Source organism: Eurosta solidaginis, chromosome 4 (assembly GCF_040869045.1).
Source record: "Eurosta solidaginis isolate ZX-2024a chromosome 4, ASM4086904v1, whole genome shotgun sequence".
Classification (NCBI taxonomy): Eukaryota; Metazoa; Arthropoda; class Insecta; order Diptera; family Tephritidae; genus Eurosta; species Eurosta solidaginis.
This window is the reverse complement of record NC_090322.1, coordinates 60812345-60833156: the sequence shown is the minus strand read 5'-3', so window position 1 is coordinate 60833156 and position 20812 is coordinate 60812345. Positions and strand designations below refer to the sequence as shown.

The following is a 20812-nucleotide window of genomic DNA, read 5'->3' as shown; positions in this document are numbered from 1 at the left end:
TGAAAGCTATTAGATCCGATTTAGGAACGGAATATAAAAACGAATTATTCTCTGAATTGACGAAACTTTTAAAGATTGATCATGATTTCTCAACAGCTTACCATCACGAAACTGTTGGTACTGTTGAAAGAAATCATAGAGTCTTTAACGAATACTTACGTGCGTATCTGAATGAAACGTATTCAGATTGGGATACATATTTAAAATACTTTACATTTTTACACAATACTACAAGTAGTTCGGTTTTTGATAATAAATTTACTCCGTTTGAATTAATATTTGGCAGAAAAACTACAATGCCACATGAATTGCAAAAAGAGCAAATTGATCCGATCTATAACGTAGAAAATTACGCAAAAGAGCTTAAGTTTAGAATGCAAAAATCGCATAAAATGGCAAAAAATTTGATTTATAAGCATAAGATTAGAAATAAAGATTTATACGACAAAACTGCTAAGCCTTTAGAAATTAAAATTAATGATAGAGTTTTAGTACAAACAGAACCTAGGAATAAACATAAAAATATATATCAAGGTCCCTACATAGTAAAGAATATTGATGGGCCAAATGTAACTATTTGTGAAATAAGTAAAGAAAACGAAAAAATTGTACACAAAAATCGAGTACAAAAAATTAATTAATCTAATAATCTATTATTAATCATATAAATATATTTTAAAACCGCCAATGAAGGCTAAAAAAAAAAAAAAAAATGTAACAAACAAATATACATTTAATCAGGTAGATTTTACAATAAGAAAAAAAAAACCGGTTTACTTCAAACATTAAATTCAATTTCAAAACTAACTTTTATATATTTCACTTTACTCAAAATTTTCTTTTCATTTTTAATCATCTTTTTAGAAGTTGCACTGCGATGAACGAATGAGTCCCGGGTTAGAGCACCCTAATGCTAGCAAACTCCTTCGTTCATAACATTACAACAACATATTAAAGCCTAAAGAAGAATGTGGCAAGATTAATTACCTTAATCTTACCAAATTCTTCTTTTCTAAAGGGGGATGATGTAGTGCCATAGTAAATTGCATTAAAATAAATTGTAGATGGCAACCCTCTTTAGAAAAGTGCAAGATGCAACCATACATCAGATGCACTTGGCATCACTAAAATTGTTAGAGTCGAGCAACTCGGAGAGTTTCTGATTGGCTGAAACTGCCGTTGCTCGACGCCATGATTTATTTGAACACCATCATTAATTTCGTTGCTAAGCAACCTATGCAACAAGTCCTTAGTCACAAGGTTGCAACTGAAGAAGTTTTCAGTCAGAGTTGAGAGTTGAAGTCCGCCGGTTGTGAATTAAAACATAAAAGTCAGAAGACACAAAAACTAAAGCTGAAATTAAAAGCTTGAAATAACTGTAAAAAAAATCAAAGACTAACTTTATTAAAAATAGAAAGTTAAAGAAATAGTTTACTGTGAAAACAAAAAGCTACAAGTAAAAACTATATTTACTGTATAAATAAGCGAACAGAAACAAACTTAAATAAAGCGAAACTTAAAAATAGTATTTTTCCATTTGTGGTGTGTCTGTGCGTGGGGTGTTGTAAAAAGGCCAAAGAGTGTCAGTGTGTGCGCCAGCCAAGTGAGCGCGCCAGACGTTTTACAAGATCCATAAAATGGATCGTCCACACGCGACTAATACGGGATCATTTGGGAACCCTTTCGGCATCATTTCTGGATGGTTTTCGGGATCCGTCCGGGATTCCGTCGGGTCATTTCGGGACTTTTTCGCGACTAATACGGGATCATTTGGGAACCCTTTCGGCATCATTTCTGGATGGTTTTCGGGATCCGTCCGGGATCCCATTAGGGTAATTTCGGGACTATTAGGGGATCATTTGGGAACCTTTCCGGCATCATTTCTGGATAATTTTCGGGATCCGTCCGGGATGCCGACGAGGTCATTTCGGGACTATTTCGGGATCATTTGGGATACCTACCGGCATCATTTCTGGATGGTTTTTGGGATTCGTCCGGGATCCCGTCGTGGTCCTTCCGGGACTTTTTTTCGACTAATACGGGATCATTTGCGGACCCTTTCGGCATCATTTCTGGATAGTTGTCGGGATCCCGTCACGGTCATTTCGGGACTATTAGGGGATCATTTGAGGACCTTTCCGGCATCATTTCTGTATTGTTTTCGGAATCATTTCGGGATCCCGTCAGGGTCATTTTGGGACTTTTTCGGGGCTAATACGGGATCATTTGGGGATCCTCTAGGGGTCGTTTCGTGACTTTTTCTGTTTTATTTCGGGATCATTTGGGGACCCTTCCGGCATAATTTCTTGATGGTTTGCCGGATCCATCAGGGTCATTTCGGGACCATTTTGGGATCATTTGGGGACCCTTCCGAGATCATTTCTGGATCCGTCCGGGATGCCGTAGGAGCCATTTCGGGATTTTTTGTTACTTTTCCGGGATAGTTTTTGAACCCTTCCGGGATCATTTCTGGATCTGTGCGTGATCCCATCTGGGTCATTTCCGGACTATTTCGGGATCATTTTGGGATCCTTCCGGAATCATTTCTGTATGGTTTTCGCGATCCTTCGTTGATTCCCTCGGAGCCATTTCGGAACCTTTTCTGGAGTATGTCGGGGTCATTTGGGGACTTTTTCGGGATCATTTGGGGCTCTTCCGGCATCATTTCTGGATGGTTTTCGGGATCCGTGCGGGATCTCGTCGGGGTCATTTGGGGACTTTTTCGGGATCATTTGGGGGCTCTTCCGGCATCATTTCTGGATGGTTTTCGGGATCCGTCCGGGATCCCATCAGGGTAATTTTGGACTATTAGGAGATCATTTGTGGACCTTTCCGGCATCATTTCTGGATAACTTTCGGTATCCGTCCGGGATGCCGACGAGGTCATTTCGGGATTATTTCGGGATCATTTGGGATACCTACCGGCATCATTTCTGGATGGTTTTTGGGATTCGTCCGGGATCCCGTCGGGGTCATTTCGGGACTTTTTCTCGACTAATACGGGATCATTTGCGGACCCTTTCGGCATAATTTCTGGATAGTTGTCGGGATCCGTTCGGGATCCCGTTACGGTCATTTCGGAACTATTAGGGGATTATTTGACGACCTTTCCGGCATCATTTCTGGATAGTTTTTGGAATCCTTTCGGGATCCCGTCAGGGTCATTTCGGGGCTTTTTCGGGATCATTTAAGGATGGCTTTCAGGATTTGTCCGGGAACCCGTCAGGGTAATTTCTGGACTTTTCCGAGACTATTTCGGGATCATTTTGGGACCTTCCCAAGATCATTTCTGGATGGATTTCGGGATTTGTCCGGGATGCCCTCAGGGTCATTTTGAGACTATTAGGTGAGCATTTGAGGACCGTTCCGGCATCACTTCTGGATGGTTTTCGGTATCCGTTCAGATTCCCGTCGGAATAATTGCGGGACTTTTTCGGGATCATTGGGGTCCCTTCCGACATCATTTCTGGATGGTTTTTGGGATTCGTCCGGCATCCCGTCGGGGTCATTTCGGGACTTTTTCTCGACTAATACGGGATCATTTGCGGGCCCTTTCGGTATCATTTCTAGATAGTTGTCGGGATCCGTTCGGGATCCCGTCAGGGTCTTTTCGGAACTATTGGGAGATCATTTGAGGACCTTTCCGGCATCATTTCTGGTTAGTTTTCGGGATCCTTTCCGGGTCCCATCAGGGTCATTTCGGGACTTTTTCGGCATCATTTAAGATTGGTTTTCAGGATTCGTCCGGGATCCGTCAGGGTAATTTCTAGACCTTTCCCAGACTATTTCGGGATAATTTTGGGACCATCCCAAGATCATTTCTGGATGGATTTCGGGATCTGTCCGGGATGCCGTCATGGTTATTTTGGGACTATTAGGTGATCATTTGAGGACCTTTTCGGCATCACTTCTGGATGGTTTTCGGTATCCGCTCAGGATCCCGTCGGAATTATTGCGGGACTTTTTCGGGATCATTTGGTGTCCCTTCCGGCATCATTTCTGGATGGTTTTTGGGATTCGTCCGGCATCCCGTCGGGTTCATTTCGGGACTTTTTCTCGACTAATACGGGATCATTTGCGGGTCCTTTCGGCACCATTTCTAGATAGTTGTCGGGATCCGTTCGGGATCCCGTCAGGGTCTTTTCGGAACTATTAGGTGATCATTTGAGGACATTTCCGGCATCATTTCTGGATAGTTTTCGGGGTCCAGTCAGGGTCATTTCGGGACTTTTTCGGGATCATTTAGAGATGGCTTTCAGGATTCGTCCGGGAACCCGTCAGGGTAATTTCTGAACTTTTCCGAGACTATTTCGGGATAATTTTGGGACTTTCCCAAGATCATTTCTGGATGGATTTTGGGATCAGTCCGGGATGCCGTCAGGGTCATTTTGGTATTAGGTGATCATTTGAGGACCTTTCCGGCATCACTTCTGGACGGTTTTCGGTATCCGATCAGGATCCCCTCGGAATCATTGCGGGACTTTTTCGGGATCATTTGGGGTCCCTCCCAAGATCATTTCTGGATGGATTTCGGGATCTGTCCGGGATCCCGTCAGGGTCATTTAGGGGTGCGTTCGAGATCCCGTCAGGGTCATTTCGGGACTTCTTCGGGACTATATCGGGATTATTTCTGGATGGTTTATGGGATCCGTCCATGACCCCTTAAGGGTCATTTCGGGACTATTAGGTGATCATTTGAGGACCTTTCCGGCATCACTTCTGGATGATTTTCGATATCCGTTCGGGATCCCGTCGGAATCAATGCGGGACTTTTACGGAATCATTTGGGATTCCTTCCGGCATCATTTCTGGATGGTTTTCGGGATTTGTCCGGGATCCCGTCGGGGTTATTTCGGGACCTTTTCGGGGCTAATACGGGATCATTTTGGAATCCTTCCGGAATCATTTCTGTATGGTTTTCGCGATCCATCGTGGATCCCCTCGGAGCCATTTCGGAACTTTTTCTGGAGTTAGTCGGGATAATTTAGGGACCCTTCCTGGATATTTTCTGGATGGTTTTTGAGATCCGCCCGGGAGCCCGTCAGGGTCAATTCGGAACCTTTTCGGGATCATTTTGGAACACCTTCAGGGCTCATTTCTGTGTGGTTCTCTACATACGTCTAGAATCGTGTCGCTCTCATTTCGGGTTTTTTTTGGGACTATTCGGGGAACTTTTGAAGACCCTTTCGGGGCATTTCTGGATGGTTTTCGGGATCCGTCCGCGATAGCGTTGGGGTCATTTCGTAGCTTTTTCTGGATAATTTCGGGATCATTTGGGATCCTATCAGGTTATCAGCTCATTTAGTTCTTTTTTTTACTCAATTACAAAAATAAAATGCATTAGACAGAAAACAAAATTTTAAACAGATAATAAGCAGGCTAACGCGAATAGCCCATATATTTAAAATTTTCCTTGCGGACGGGGCCGCGGGTAAAGGCTAGTATGTATGTAAATTCGATTCATATGAAATTGCCTGAATTTCATATGAAAGCGCACTTCGGTATGATATTCAAATTTACTCTAACAAATTGACAAAACAAATGTTTCCAAAATATTGTAGCACAAAATTAAATTTAATTCAAAATTTATTCATTAAGGGGATCCTCAAAATTCTTTGAACATTTAAACAATTTTTTTTTTGTAATTGATATTATAGAAAAATTGTAAGTTTACAAACGGCGATGGTTACTAGGACATGTTTCTGAATTTCACTTCTTCATCAGCTAGCTTTTCGGGAGTTGAGCGTTGAACTCGAATCTACAACATTCATATCAGTGCAAAGGCTGATGCCTTTAGCTGCTAAGCTATATGAATATCCCGTTGTTCGCTGTACAATTGGTCTCTAAGAGTTGCCTTTTTGTTTATATTCCTTTTGATCACCATGTAGGCACATACACTCGGTATGTAGTTTATTCCCAATGGTGTGGATATGATTTTTAGGCGCGCTTTTTGAAAGCTTAGTAATATTTGTTCGGATTTTTACAGTATTTGTTTTTAATACTTCCGCTGTTACTATTATATCAATATGATCATATGTATTTAATTAGCGAGCTTTGCTCATATTGCTTTATACAATGGTTTTTGTAATTGATATTAGAGAAAAATTGTAAGTTTACAAACTGCGATGGTTACTAGGACATGTTTCTGAATTTCACTTCTTCATCAGCTAGCTTTTCGTGAGCTGAGCGTTGAACTGGAATCTCCAACATTCATATCAGTGCAAAGGCTGATGCCTTTAGCTGCTAAGCGATACGAATGTCCCGTTGTTCGCTGTACAATTGGTCTCTAAGAGTTGCCCTTTTGTTTATATTCCTTTTGATCACCATGTAGGCACATACACTCTGTATGTAGTTTATTCCTAATGGTGTGGATATGATTTTTAGGCGCGCTTTTTGAAAGCTTAGTAACATTTGTTCGGATTTTTACAGTATTTGTTTTTAATACTTCCGCTGTTACTATTATATCAATATGATCATATGTATTTAATTAGCGAGCTTTGCTCATATTGCTTTATACAATGGTTTTTGTAATTGATATTAGAGAAAAATTATAAGTTTACAAACGGCGATGGTTACTAGGACATTTTCAAAATTTATTCATTAAGGTGACCCTCAAAATTCTTTGAACATTTAAACGATTTTTTTTTTAATTGATATTAGAGAAAAATTGTAAGTTTACAAACGGCGATGGTTACTAGGACATGTTTCTGAATTTCACTTCTTCATCAGCTAGCTTTTCGGGAGCTGAGCGTTGAACTCGAATCTACAACATTCATATCAGTGCAAAGGCTGATGCCTTTAGCTGCTAAGCCATATGAATATCCCGCTGTTCGCTGTACAATTGGTCTCTAAGAGTTGACCTTTTGTTTATATTCCCTTTGATCACCATGTAGGCACATACACGCCGTATGTAGTTTATTCCTAATGGTGTGGATATGATTTTTAGGCGCGCTTTTTGAAAGCTTAGTAACATTTGTTCGGATTTTTACAGTATTTGTTTTTAATACTTCCACTGTTACTATTATATCAATATGATCATATGTATTTAATTAGCGAGCTTTGCTCATATTGCTTTATACAATGGTTTTTGTAATTGATATTAGAGAAAAATTGTAAGTTTACAAACGGCGATGGTTACTAGGACATGTTTCTGAATTTCACTTCTTCATCAGCTAGCTTTTCGTGAGCTGAGCGTTGAACTGGAATCTCCCCCATTCATATCAGTGCAAAGGCTGATGCCTTTAGCTGCTAAGCCATATGAATGTCCCGTTGTTCGCTGTACAATTGGTCTCTAAGAGTTGCCTTTTTGTTTATATTCCTTTTGATCACCATGTAGGCACATACACGCCGTATGTAGTTTATTCCTAATGGTGTGGATATGATTTTTAGGCGCGCTTTTTGAAAGCTTAGTAACATTTGTTCGGATTTTTACAGTATTTGTTTTTAATACTTCCGCTGTTACTATTATATCAATATGATCATATGTATTTAATTAGCGAGCTTTGCTCATATTGCTTTATACAATGGTTTTTGTAATTGATATTAGAGAAAAATTGTAAGTTTACAAACGGCGATGGTTACTAGGACATGTTTCTGAATTTCACTTCTTCATCAGCTAGCTTTTCGTGAGCTGAGCGTTGAACTGGAATCTCCAACATTCATATCAGTGCAAAGGCTGATGCCTTTACCTGCTAAGCCATATGAATGTCCCGTTGTTCTCTGTACAATTGGTCTCTAAGAGTTGCCTTTTTGTTTATATTCCTTTTGATCACCATGTAGGCACATACACTCTATGTAGTTTATTCCTAATGGTGTGGATATGATTTTTAGGCGCGCTTTTTGAAAGCTTAGTAACATTTGTTCGGATTTTTACAGTATTTGTTTTTAATACTTCCGCTGTTACTATTATATCAATATGTTCATATGTATTTAATTAGCGAGCTTTGCTCATATTGCTTTATACAATGGTTTTTGTAATTGATATTAGAGAAAAATTGTAAGTTTACAAACGGCGATGGTTACTAGGACATGTTTCTGAATTTCACTTCTTCATCAGCTAGCTTTTCGGGAGCTGAGCGTTGAACTCGAATCTACAACATTCATATCAGTGCAAAGGCTGATGCCTTTAGCTGCTAGCCCTATGAATATCCCGTTGTTCGCTGTACAATTGGTCTCTAAGAGTTGCCTTTTTGTTTATATTCCTTTTGATCACCATGTAGGCACATACACTCTGTATGTAGTTTATTCCCAATGGTGTGGAATGATTTTTAGGCGCGCTTTTTGAAAGCTTAGTAACATTTGTTCGGATTTTTACAGTATTTGTTTTTAATACTTCCGCTGTTACTATTATATCAATATGATCATATGTATTTAATTAGCGAGCTTTGCTCATATTGCTTTATACAATGGTTTTTGTAATTGATATTAGAGAAAAATTGTAATTTTACAAACGGCGATGGTTACTAGGACATGTTTCTGAATTTCACTTCTTCATCAGCTAGCTTTTCGTGAGCTGAGCGTTGAACTGGAATCTCCAACATTCATATCAGTGCAAAGGCTGATGCCTTTACCTGCTAAGCCATATGAATGTCCCGTTGTTCGCTGTACAATTGGGCTCTAAGAGTTGCCTTTTTGTTTATATTCCTTTTGATCACCATGTAGGCACACACACTCTATGTAGTTTATTCCTAATGGTGTGGATATGATTTTTAGGCGCGCTTTTTGAAAGCTTAGTAACATTTGTTCGGATTTTTACAGTGTTTGTTTTTAATACTTCCGCTGTTACTATTATATCAATATGTTCATATGTATTTAATTAGCGAGCTTTGCTCATATTGCTTTATACAATGGTTTTTGTAATTGATATTAGAGAAAAATTGTAAGTTTACAAACGGCGATGGTTACTAGGACATGTTTCTGAATTTCACTTCTTCATCAGCTAGCTTTTCGGGAGCTGAGCGTTGAACTCGAATCTACAACATTCATATCAGTGCAAAGGCTGATGCCTTTAGCTGCTAGCCCTATGAATATCCCGTTGTTCGCTGTACAATTGGTCTCTAAGAGTTGCCTTTTTGTTTATATTCCTTTTGATCACCATGTAGGCACATACACTCTGTATGTAGTTTATTCCCAATGGTGTGGAATGATTTTTAGGCGCGCTTTTTGAAAGCTTAGTAACATTTGTTCGGATTTTTACAGTATTTGTTTTTAATACTTCCGCTGTTACTATTATATCAATATGTTCATATGTATTTAATTAGCGAGCTTTGCTCATATTGCTTTAAACAATGGTTTTTGTAATTGATATTAGAGAAAAATTGTAAGTTTACAAACGGCGATGGTTACTAGGACATGTTTCTGAATTTCACTTCTTCATCAGCTAGCTTTTCGGGAGCTGAGCGTTGAACTCGAATCTACAACATTCATATCAGTGCAAAGGCTGATGCCTTTAGCTGCTAGCCCTATGAATATCCCGTTGTTCGCTGTACAATTGGTCTCTAAGAGTTGCCTTTTTGTTTATATTCCTTTTGATCACCATGTAGGCACATACACTCTGTATGTAGTTTATTACCAATGGTGTGGATATGATTTTTAGGCGCGCTTTTTGAAAGCTTAGTAACATTTGTTCGGATTTTTACAGTATTTGTTTTTAATACTTCCGCTGTTACTATTATATCAATATGATCATATGTATTTAATTAGCGAGCTTTGCTCATATTGCTTTATACAATGGTTTTTGTAATTGATATTAGAGAAAAATTGTAAGTTTACAAACGGCGATGGTTACTAGGACATGTTTCTGAATTTCACTTCTTCATCAGCTAGCTTTTCGTGAGCTGAGCGTTGAACTGGAATCTCCAACATTCATATCAGTGCAAAGGCTGATGCCTTTAGCTGCTAAGCCATATGAATGTCCCGTTGTTCGCTGTACAATTGGTCTCTAAGAGTGGCCTTTTTGTTTATATTCCTTTTGATCACCATGTAGGCACATACACTCCGTATGTAGTTTATTCCTAATGGTGTGGATATGATTTTTAGGCGCGATTTTTGAAAGCTTAGTAACATTTGTTCGGATTTTTACAGTATTTGTTTTTAATACTTCCGCTGTTACTATTATATCAATATGATCATATGTATTTAATTAGCGAGCTTTGCTCATATTGCTTTATACAATGGTTTTTGTAATTGATATTAGAGAAAAATTATAAGTTTACAAACGGCGATGGTTACTAGGGCATGTTTCTGAATTTCACTTCTTCATCAGCTAGCTTTTCGGGAGCCGAACGTTGAACTCGAATCTCCAACATTCATATCAGTGCAAAGGCTGATGCCTTTACCTGCTAAGCCATATGAATGTCCCGTTGTTCGCTGTACAATTGGTCTCTAAGAGTTGGCTTTTTGTTTATATTCCTTTTGATCACCATGTAGGCACATACACTCTATGTAGTTTATTCCTAATGGTGTGGATATGATTTTTAGGCGCGCTTTTTGAAAGCTTAGTAACATTTGTTCGGATTTTTACAGTATTTGTTTTTAATACTTCCGCTGTTACTATTATATCAATATGTGCATATGTATTTAATTAGCGAGCTTTGCTCATATTGCTTTAAACAATGGTTTTTGTAATTGATATTAGAGAAAAATTGTAAGTTTACAAACGGCGATGGTTACTAGGACATGTTTCTGAATTTCACTTCTTCATCAGCTAGCTTTTCGGGAGCTGAGCGTTGAACTCGAATCTACAACATTCATATCAGTGCAAAGGCTGATGCCTTTAGCTGCTAGCCCTATGAATATCCCGTTGTTCGCTGTACAATTGGTCTCTAAGAGTTGCCTTTTTGTTTATATTCCTTTTGATCACCATGTAGGCACATACACTCCGTATGTAGTTTATTCCTAATGGTGTGGATATGATTTTTAGGCGCGATTTTTGAAAGCTTAGTAACATTTGTTCGGATTTTTACAGTATTTGTTTTTAATACTTCCGCTGTTACTATTATATCAATATGATCATATGTATTTAATTAGCGAGCTTTGCTCATATTGCTTTATACAATGGTTTTTGTAATTGATATTAGAGAAAAATTATAAGTTTACAAACGGCGATGGTTACTAGGACATGTTTCTGAATTTCACTTCTTCATCAGCTAGCTTTTCGGGAGCCGAACGTTGAACTCGAATCTCCAACATTCATATCAGTGCAAAGGCTGATGCCTTTACCTGCTAAGCCATATGAATGTCCCGTTGTTCGCTGTACAATTGGTCTCTAAGAGTTGCCTTTTTGTTTATATTCCTTTTGATCACCATGTAGGCACATACACTCTATGTAGTTTATTCCTAATGGTGTGGATATGATTTTTAGGCGCGCTTTTTGAAAGCTTAGTAACATTTGTTCGGATTTTTACAGTATTTGTTTTTAATACTTCCGCTGTTACTATTATATCAATATGTGCATATGTATTTAATTAGCGAGCTTTGCTCATATTGCGTTATACAATGGTTTTTGTAATTGATATTAGAGAAAAATTGTAAGTTTACAAACGGCGATGGTTACTAGGACATGTTTCTGAATTTCACTTCTTCATCAGCTAGCTTTTCGGGAGCTGAGCGTTGAACTGGAATCTCCAACATTCATATCAGTGCAAAGGCTGATGCCTCTATCTGCTAAGCCATATGAATGTCCTGTTGTTCGCTGTACAATTGGTCTCTAAGGGTTGCCTTTTTGTTTATATCCCTTTTAATCACCATGTAGGCACATACACTCTGTATGCAGATTATTCCTAATGGTGTGGATATCATTTTTAGGCGCGCTTTTTGAAAGCTTAGTAACATTTGTTCGGATTTTTACAGTATTTGTTTTTAATACTTCCGCTGTTACTATTATATCAATATGATCATATGTATTTAATTAGAGAGCTTTGCTCATATTGCTTTATACAATGGTTTTTGTAATTGATATTAGAGAAAAATTGTAAGTTTACAAACGGCGATGGTTACTAGGACATGTTTCTTAATTTCACTGTACAGCGAACAACGGGACATTCATATGGCTTAACAGCTAAAGGCATCAGCCTTTGCACTGATATGAATGTTGGAGATTCGAGTTCAACGCTCAGCTCCCGAAAAGCTAGCTGATGAAGAAGTGAAATTCAGAAACATGTCCTAGTAACCATCGCCGTTTGTAAACTTACAATTTTTCTCTAATATCAATTACAAAAACCATTGTATAAAGCAATATGAGCAAAGCTCGCTAATTAAACACACTTTTTTTTTTTTTTGTATATGTATTGTATATATATTTTAATTTTGTATATGTATTGTGATTTGCACTTCAATATAAACATTTTTGAACAACCCTGTGCATAAAGAAAAAAAGTTTACGTCTTGTTTATTATATAAAAACAATTATTAATACTAATGCTTACTTAGGCTCTTTTGACCATTAGCGTTTGGTGCAAATAAAAACAAACTTATTTCACCATTCCAACCCGACGTTTCGCTAGTCTCTCTAGCTTTTTCAAGCGAAACGTCGGGTTGGAATGGTGAAATAAGTTTGTTTTTATTTGCACCAAACGCTAATGGCCAAAAGAGCCTAAGTAAGCATTAGTAAATGTTATAAATAAATTGACCGGAAATCACAAAATTATTAATACTGTTGAAGCTACCCAACAAGCATTTCTGTAAATGTTCTTAAAATAATTTAAAGCAAACTTGGTATGAGAAACGATATATAAGTATTTTCAGAATTAAATACATTTTAGGCTTTTTAAGTATATTGTAATATAAGGACGCATATGCTCTGTACATACTTTTATACATACATATATTTACTTACTTTTAACAAAGAGTACATACATATTTCTTTTAACTAAGTTACATAGTTTTAAGAGTAAATATACTAAGACCAAGGAGAGTAATTTAAAGAGGAGAAATTAGTCGTAAGCTTTAGATAACTAACGTTTTTTATAAAATTTACTGAAATAAAGAAGCCGAGTTATTTTCCAGACAGCGAAGAGTGCGTTTGTGTTTTTAATAACGTTAATGGCGACGAGGAAAAAAATATTATAATATATTTAAACAGAATTAAATACTTGTTAATGGAAAAGTGAACTGATATAAGTATAACCTGAAGTTGGAACAAAAAGAAATATTAGAAAACATAAAATTGTGAAATTGGTTAGCACCAAAAACCAATATAATATTATGTGATTGAAAAACTGTGACCTTTTGCAAGGTCAATGTTTTGTTATGTGCAAATGGTAAAATATTTTGTGGAGTTAAGTGAACATTTATGTCTTTGGATAAAAAACTGAAAATTTAAACACAACAAAAATCGCAAATGAAAGTTATACTTATTGCAAAAAAAGGCAAATAAATATTGTGTAAAAACTTAAGTTGAGTGAAAATATTTCTTTTCAAAATAACTGTTTATTAACAAAAACAACAAACCCGCAAAAGAAACAAATATTGAAAAAATAAAATTAAATTAATAATCGAAGGTGCGATCTCTATGAAGGGGCAAAACTTGCAAAACTTTTAATCGGCATCCATTTTCCGTTATACAAAAAATTTTATCTTCACTCTCAGATTGAGATAAAACAAGAATATTTTGTGTAGAAAACAAAGCCGACAACAATATTTGATCTCTCATTGATAACACTCCGACTGTATCGTTTTCTTGACTCCCTCTAATAAAAACAAAAACGCTATAAGAAAAAAAATTAAATAAATAGACAATACGTGCCAAGTACATGTAAAACAACAATAGTTACTTACAATCGTGAATTGAGAAACCCACTCTCAGGGGACCGATTGCAACTTAAACCCTACACACATTATCTTCTGTTAAAAGTGGAGCAGTATTTGGAGCCGAACGACAACAACAAAGTTTACAACGCATTTATTTAACTGCACAAAGTCATCAACTGGAGAATGGAGAAGTGGCCAGCAATAGCAAGTAGCAGAGCAAATGACATGAACAACAACAATTATAATTATCAACAACAATAAGTACTACAACTTGATACATGTTTATTTTCTTTTCTGTTTGATTACTGAGAGCACTTATTTTGCATATTTTCCTCCTACGTACTTACATATAATTAGGAAAAATATATACAAAATTCATTATGGATGCTTTACAAATAAGCAAATTTAATTTAATTTTAACCTGCATTAAAAATATTGAAAAATTTGATGGCAGCGATCCAAATCAGCTACCTGATTTTATAAGTCAAGTTGAAAATATCGTTCCATCAATGGCAGAGTTTGACAATGTTAATAAAAATATTCCTTATGGCTACATAAGAAACAAATGTGTTGGTAAAACTAGGGTAGCAATTCATAGGTACGCTAATGTAACTGATTGGCCGATTTTAAAAGATATTTTAATTAAAAACTTTGGCGAAAAATATAGCAGTAATGACTTGATGGATGATTTAAAAACTTGTAGATTACAAAGAAACAATAAAAAATTTTTATTTTAAAATTAACAAACTTGCTAATAGGATTCATAATAGAAATTTAACCCATAAAGATACGGATTATACAACTGAAGAGGTTAATAGGATTTCACTTAAAACTTTTAGAGATCATCTTACTGAGCCAACACGTACTATGATATTCTCTAGAGACCCGAAAACATTGGAAGATGCCTTCAAGATAATATTAGATGCCAGACATCAGCATTACACCCAGTTTGGTCCAGCAAAAAGAGATTATTTGAATTCAAGTATAAGAACGAACTTTAGTGATAATTATAATAACAACTCCATTCAAGAAAGGCAATTTAGTAATACAAATAGGCTTAAGTACAATAACATAGCAGTACCAATAGGCCAACAAACTTCGTCTTATCAAAATAAACAGCAATTCAATCCGAATTTTTATTGTAATAACCCCTCAAACTCCAATTCCACAGGTCAAACAAGGCGATCAAATTTTTCACAAAATACAAATAGAAATGTTCCACAATTTAACCCCGACAGTATATCAAACCAAACTAGGCAATCAGCTTTTAGGAATCAAAGAGGATATAATTTTGATAATGTTAACCAGCAAGTAGAACCTATGGAGATAGGAAACTCGAATGTAAATTTTCCTGTAGCAGACGAGCAAGACTTCCTTACATAGTTATAAATAATCCTGTGAAGGTTTTAAGATTTATAATTGACACTGGCGCCGAATTTAGTATAATTAATCCTAATATTTGTCATCCCAAATTTAAGCAAAATGTGAACGTAGTAGCAAGAGCACTAGGTACTAATTACCAATAACAAAACTTTGCAAATTCCCAATATTTAAAGAGTTCAATTTAAATAATTATCACTGCGAATTTTTAGAATATCCTTTTCATGAAAACTTTGATGGACTTATAGGTAATAATATTTTAAAAGATTTAAGTTGTATAATCGACTTACCTAATCGACAATTCATTACAAGTAATGCTGTAATAACATTATTTTTATCTACGGAGGAAGAAGCTTATGTTAATTTAGCTTACAAAGAAAACTTTGTTTTTAATTGCGAAGTTGAAAGAGATAACGTTTTGTCGCAAATTCGAACAAGCCACCTAGAAGAATATGAAAAAGAAAAGATGTTACGAATTATTAGAAAATATAAGCAAGTATTTTACGATAAAGATGACAACCTCACGTTTACTAATGAAATAAAACATAAGATTGCAACGAAGCATGATATGCCAGCTTATTCCAAATCATATAGGTATCCTGAGGTGCATAAAGCAGAAGTTGATAGCCAGATTGAAAACATGCTAAAACAAAATATAATACGACATTCAAATAGTCCTTATAATAGTCCAATATGGATCGTACCGAAAAAACCAGATTCTTCTAATAAACAAAACTGGCGTTTGGTAATTTATTATCGGAAACTAAACGATATTACTATCGAAGGTCAGGGAAACAGACTCTTAGTCCCTACCTCCGTTTGCACCGTTTGCCAGCACAGAATATATATGTTTGCGACATCCGCCCAATGCAGCTCCTGCCTTGGGTGGTGCCACTTTTCTAGATGTTCTGGTCTCCGCGACGGCAACCCCTCGACGGGTTTCATCGCGCCATGTTGCCAGGTCGCAAACCCAAATCATCCGGGTACCCCAATGCTTGCCCAAGGACGCCCAGTCCCAGGGCCACAACAGCAATTGCGTCCTGGCCTTCCTCAACCCAGGCGTAGTCACCCGTCACTTACCCCAAGAGTGGCGACGTCTCCCCTCATGCACTTCAGAATTCTGCAGTTAAACTGTAATGGACTAACTGGGAAGATTACGGAGATAGTCAATTTCATGAAGCGGTACAACATCCGCATTGCTGCGATTCAAGAGACTAAACTCACAGCACGATCTGCATTGCAGACCTGCTCTGGGTATAATGTCCACAGAAAAGATCGCGAGAGCGGAAATGGAGGCGGCCTCGCGTTTATAATACACCACTCTGTGCAATATCACATATTCGATCCTGGCATCGACCGCAGGGACAACGTCTTAGAACGTCAAGGCCTATCTGTCCGGTCAGGCGATGCAAACCTAGAAATCATCAACATCTACATCCCCCCTGCCACCTGTTGCCCCGGTGGATACCGCCCTAATATCAGAGCCTTACTCACTGGAAACAATCGCATTATTTTAGGCGACTTCAATGCCCATCATGATCTATGGCATTCAAATTTGCGGGCGGACAGTAGGGGCGAGATGTTGGCGGATCAAATAGAAGAAACGACGTTCTGCACAATAAACGGAGACGCCCCCACACGTATTGTAGGAAGCTGTCACAGTTCGCCAGATATCTCAATCGTGAGCGCAGAACTCGTAAACTGCGTCAACTGGCAGCCGATGGTATCATTGGCATCCGACCACCTGCCTATACTTATTTCGCTCGAGCGTACCGCCGACTTCATCGTCACCGAAAAACGCACTTTCATAAACTTTAAAAAAGGAAAGTGGGAAGAATATAAATCCTTTACAGACAACCTCTTTGCTGCCCTCCCTATCCCGACTGATGCCCGCCAAGGGGAGCGTGCCTTCCGCAAGGTCATTGAATCCGCCTCGGCACGTTTCATTCCCGCCGGGAGAATTCCCGAAATCCGGCCCCACTTCCCGGCGGAGGCCGCAAACTTAGCGAGAGAACGTGACCTTATAAGGCAGATTGATCCAGGCGACCCCCAAATAAGGGATATAAACCAACGCATCAGATTGCTTGTGGATGAACACAAGCGGGCGAAATGGGAGGAGCACCTAAGAGGTTGTAACCTCTCTACCGGTGTGGGTAAACTTTGGTCCACCGTAAAGTCCCTATCGAATCCGACTAAGCACAAAGACAAAGTTTCCATCGCCTTTGGCGACAAAGTGCTGTCGGATGCGAAAAAATGCGCGAGCGCTTTCTGCCGACAATATATAATGCATTCTACGGTCGACAAAGTTAGACGGAGGGCCAACAGACACGCACATAAACACAAATTCAGCGCGTCACCAATCACCATCACCGCTAAAGAGGTTGAGGACGCCATTGGTCGCGCTAAACCATCCAAAGCAGTGGGCCCAGACGGCATAGCCATGCCGATGCTTAAAAGCCTAGGGAAAGAGGGTTTCAAATATTTAGCGCAGGTCTTCAACCTGTCTCTTTCCACCTTTGTCATACCCGAGAAATGGAGAATGGCCAAGGTGGTCCCGCTACTAAAGCCTGGTAAACCAGCTAACATAGGAGAGTCGTATCGTCCGATATCTCTCCTATCGCCAGTAGCAAAGACGCTCGAAGCCATTTTGCTCCCTTATTTCCAAGCAAATTTGCAACTAGCCTCCCATCAGCATGGCTTCAGAAAACTCCATAGCACTACCTCCGCGCTAAATGCCATTAGCACCCAGATAAATTGCGGTTTAAATCAAAACCCCTACCATAGAACAGTACTCGTAGCGCTAGACCTATCAAAAGCTTTTGATACGGTCAACCATGGCTCGTTACTGCAAGACCTGGAAGGGTCTACCCTTCCCCCATGTCTTAAAAGGTGGACCGCAAATTATCTGGGTGGTCGGCAGGCATCGGTGCTATTTAGAAACGAAACATCAAAGCCAAGGAGAATTAAACAAGGGGTGCCACAGGGTGGTGTCCTATCCCCACTTTTGTTTAATTTCTACATATCTAAGCTACCTTCACCACCGGAAGGAGTCACAATCGTTTCCTACGCCGATGACTGCACAGTAATGGCCACAGGCCCAGGCCCACAGATCGATGAGCTATGCAATAAAATAAACGGCTACCTCCCTGATCTCTCCAGTTTTTTCGCCTCGCGAAACCTGGCATTATCACCGACTAAATCTTCCGCGACCTTATTTACAACATGGACGTCCCAAATGTCGACCATTTTGAACATCCACGTCGATGGCTCTACGCTACCGACTGTCCTACACCCCAAAATCTTGGGTGTGACGTTTGATCAGGATCTACATTTTGGTGAGCACGCAGCCGCAATTATTCCGAGAATTCAGAGCCGTAACAAAATCCTCAAATCCCTTGCTGGCAGTACCTGGGGAAAAGATAAAGAAACGCTCATGACTACATACAAAGCAATTAGCCAGCCGATTACGTGCTACGCGTCACCCATATGGTCGCCAAGCCTAAAAATTACCCACTGGAAGAAGCTATATGCCTGCCAAAATACTGCTCTCAGAATTGCCACGGGCTGTCTTCTTATGTCCCCAGAACACCATCTACATAATGAGGCGAGAATACTCCCCATCAGGGAAAGAAACGAGATGCTGACCAAACAGTTCCTGTTGAATACCCAGAAACCTGGGCATCCCAACAGACATCTGATTGACGAGCCAGCACCGCCTAGGGGCTTAAGGAGTCATCTCCGTAAGCATTTTGAGGAAATACGGCAACTGAGAACACAGCCGTATGAAGCGAAAAAACACAAGCAGGTCCTTGGTGAACTCCACAAACAGGCGTCGGACCTTTATGCCGGGAATTGCCCGGTGAACCCAGTACTCAAAGTAAAGTATCCAAAACTTGCGGAAGAGGAACGCATACTCCCCAGGGAAACGCGTGTCACTCTGGCTCAACTTCGTTCTGGATACTGTAACAGGTTAAACTCTTACCTATCCAGAATCAACCCCGACATACAAAATGTATGCCCCGCTTGCAATGTGTCCCCACATGACACCAACCATCTCTTTAATTGTAATGTGGAACCAACGCCTCTAACACCCCTTTCCCTATGGTCCACCCCTGTTGAAACAGCAAGTTTCCTTGGACTCCCGTTAGAGGATATTGATGACAGTTTGTGATCGGTCGCGTCTGTTAGGTGGGGCGAAGCACTGCTACAACAACAACAACAACAACAACTATCGAAGACAGATTTCCCATGCCAAACATTGATGATATTTTTGATAAACTAGGCAAATGCCAATATTTTTCTACCCTTGATTTGGCAAAGGGATTCCATCAAATAGAGGTTCATCCCGACGACATTCCAAAAACCGCGTTTTCGACAGAAACTGGCCATTATGAGTTCTTACGCATGCCGTTTGGTCTCCGTAATGCGCCAGCAACTTTTCAAAGACTGATTAACAACGTATTGAAAGAATACATTGGTTCAATCTGTTTAGTTTATTTGGATGACGTTCTAATTTTTTCGACAAGTATAGAAGAACATTTAGAAGCAATAGAGAAAGTATTAAAACGTTTGAGCCAAGCAAATTTGAAATTGCAGGTTGACAAGTGCACTTTTCTGGCAAAAGAAACTGAACTCTTAGGCCATGTTGTCACTTCTGAAGGTTTGTAATAAAAACAGACCATCGGCCCTTAGTTTGGCTTAATATCAAAGAACCTAATGCAAAAATCCAAAGATGGAAAATCAAGCTAAATGAGTTCGATTTCGATGTAAATTACATAAAAGGAAAGGAAAACGTAATCGCTGACGGTCTAAGTAGGTTAAGTTATGAAGCATCAAATAGCGAAATTGAAATAAATTTACATGAATTATTTGATGAAGATGCTAATACAGTTCATAGCGCAGAGAGCGACGATGCTGACTATATTAAAATCACAGAAAATCCTCTTAATATATTTAAAAATCAGGTAGTTATCCAAACATCAAACGAAAACTCTTGTAAAACAAAAATTATGTTCAAAAATAAGATCAGACATAACTTAAAGGTGTCGAATGCGGATGGTATTTTGAACTTTCTAAAAGATAAACTTCCTTCAAAAGGACTCGTAGTTGTTTTTGTCCAAATATTGAGCTATACAAAGAATTCCAAGCTTTGTATATAAAATATTTTGCAAAAAACAAAAGCCTAAAAATACTAAAGGCAAATTTATTTATAGAAGATATAACTGATAGAGAAAGTCTTTTGCAGTTAATTGAAAAAACGCATATTAAAAATAATCATAGAGGTATTAATGAGGTTTACGAAGAATTGAAAAAAAATTATTATTACCCGAAATTCCAAAAAGAAATCCAGAAGTACATCAACAACTGTGAAATTTGTAAGCTTGCAAAACACGATAGGTCTCCAATAAAATACAGTTTAAACATTACACCCACCTCAGTAAAGCATAACGATATTGTGCATATAGATATATGGTTTCCACAACGAGGCACCATGTATCTGACAAGCATAGATAAACTTACGAAGTATGCAACTGCCTCTTATTTAGAAGATAGAACTTGGGTATCAATACTTAAAGCACTAAAGGAGAGAATTCAGTATTTGGGGAAACCAAATCGATTAGTATTCGACAGTGAACTAGATACTGCCGTAATTAGAGAATTTTTGAAAAGAACAGGAAATAAA

The 20812-nt window shown here is 38.4% G+C and overlaps 1 protein-coding gene across 3 annotated transcripts in view; it reads left to right on the top strand.

The window, feature by feature from the left end:
* LOC137249869 (zinc finger MYND domain-containing protein 11-like) overlaps positions 1-20812 on the top strand; it is a 64978-nt gene that overhangs the window by 18389 nt on the left and 25777 nt on the right. The window lies entirely within an intron of this gene.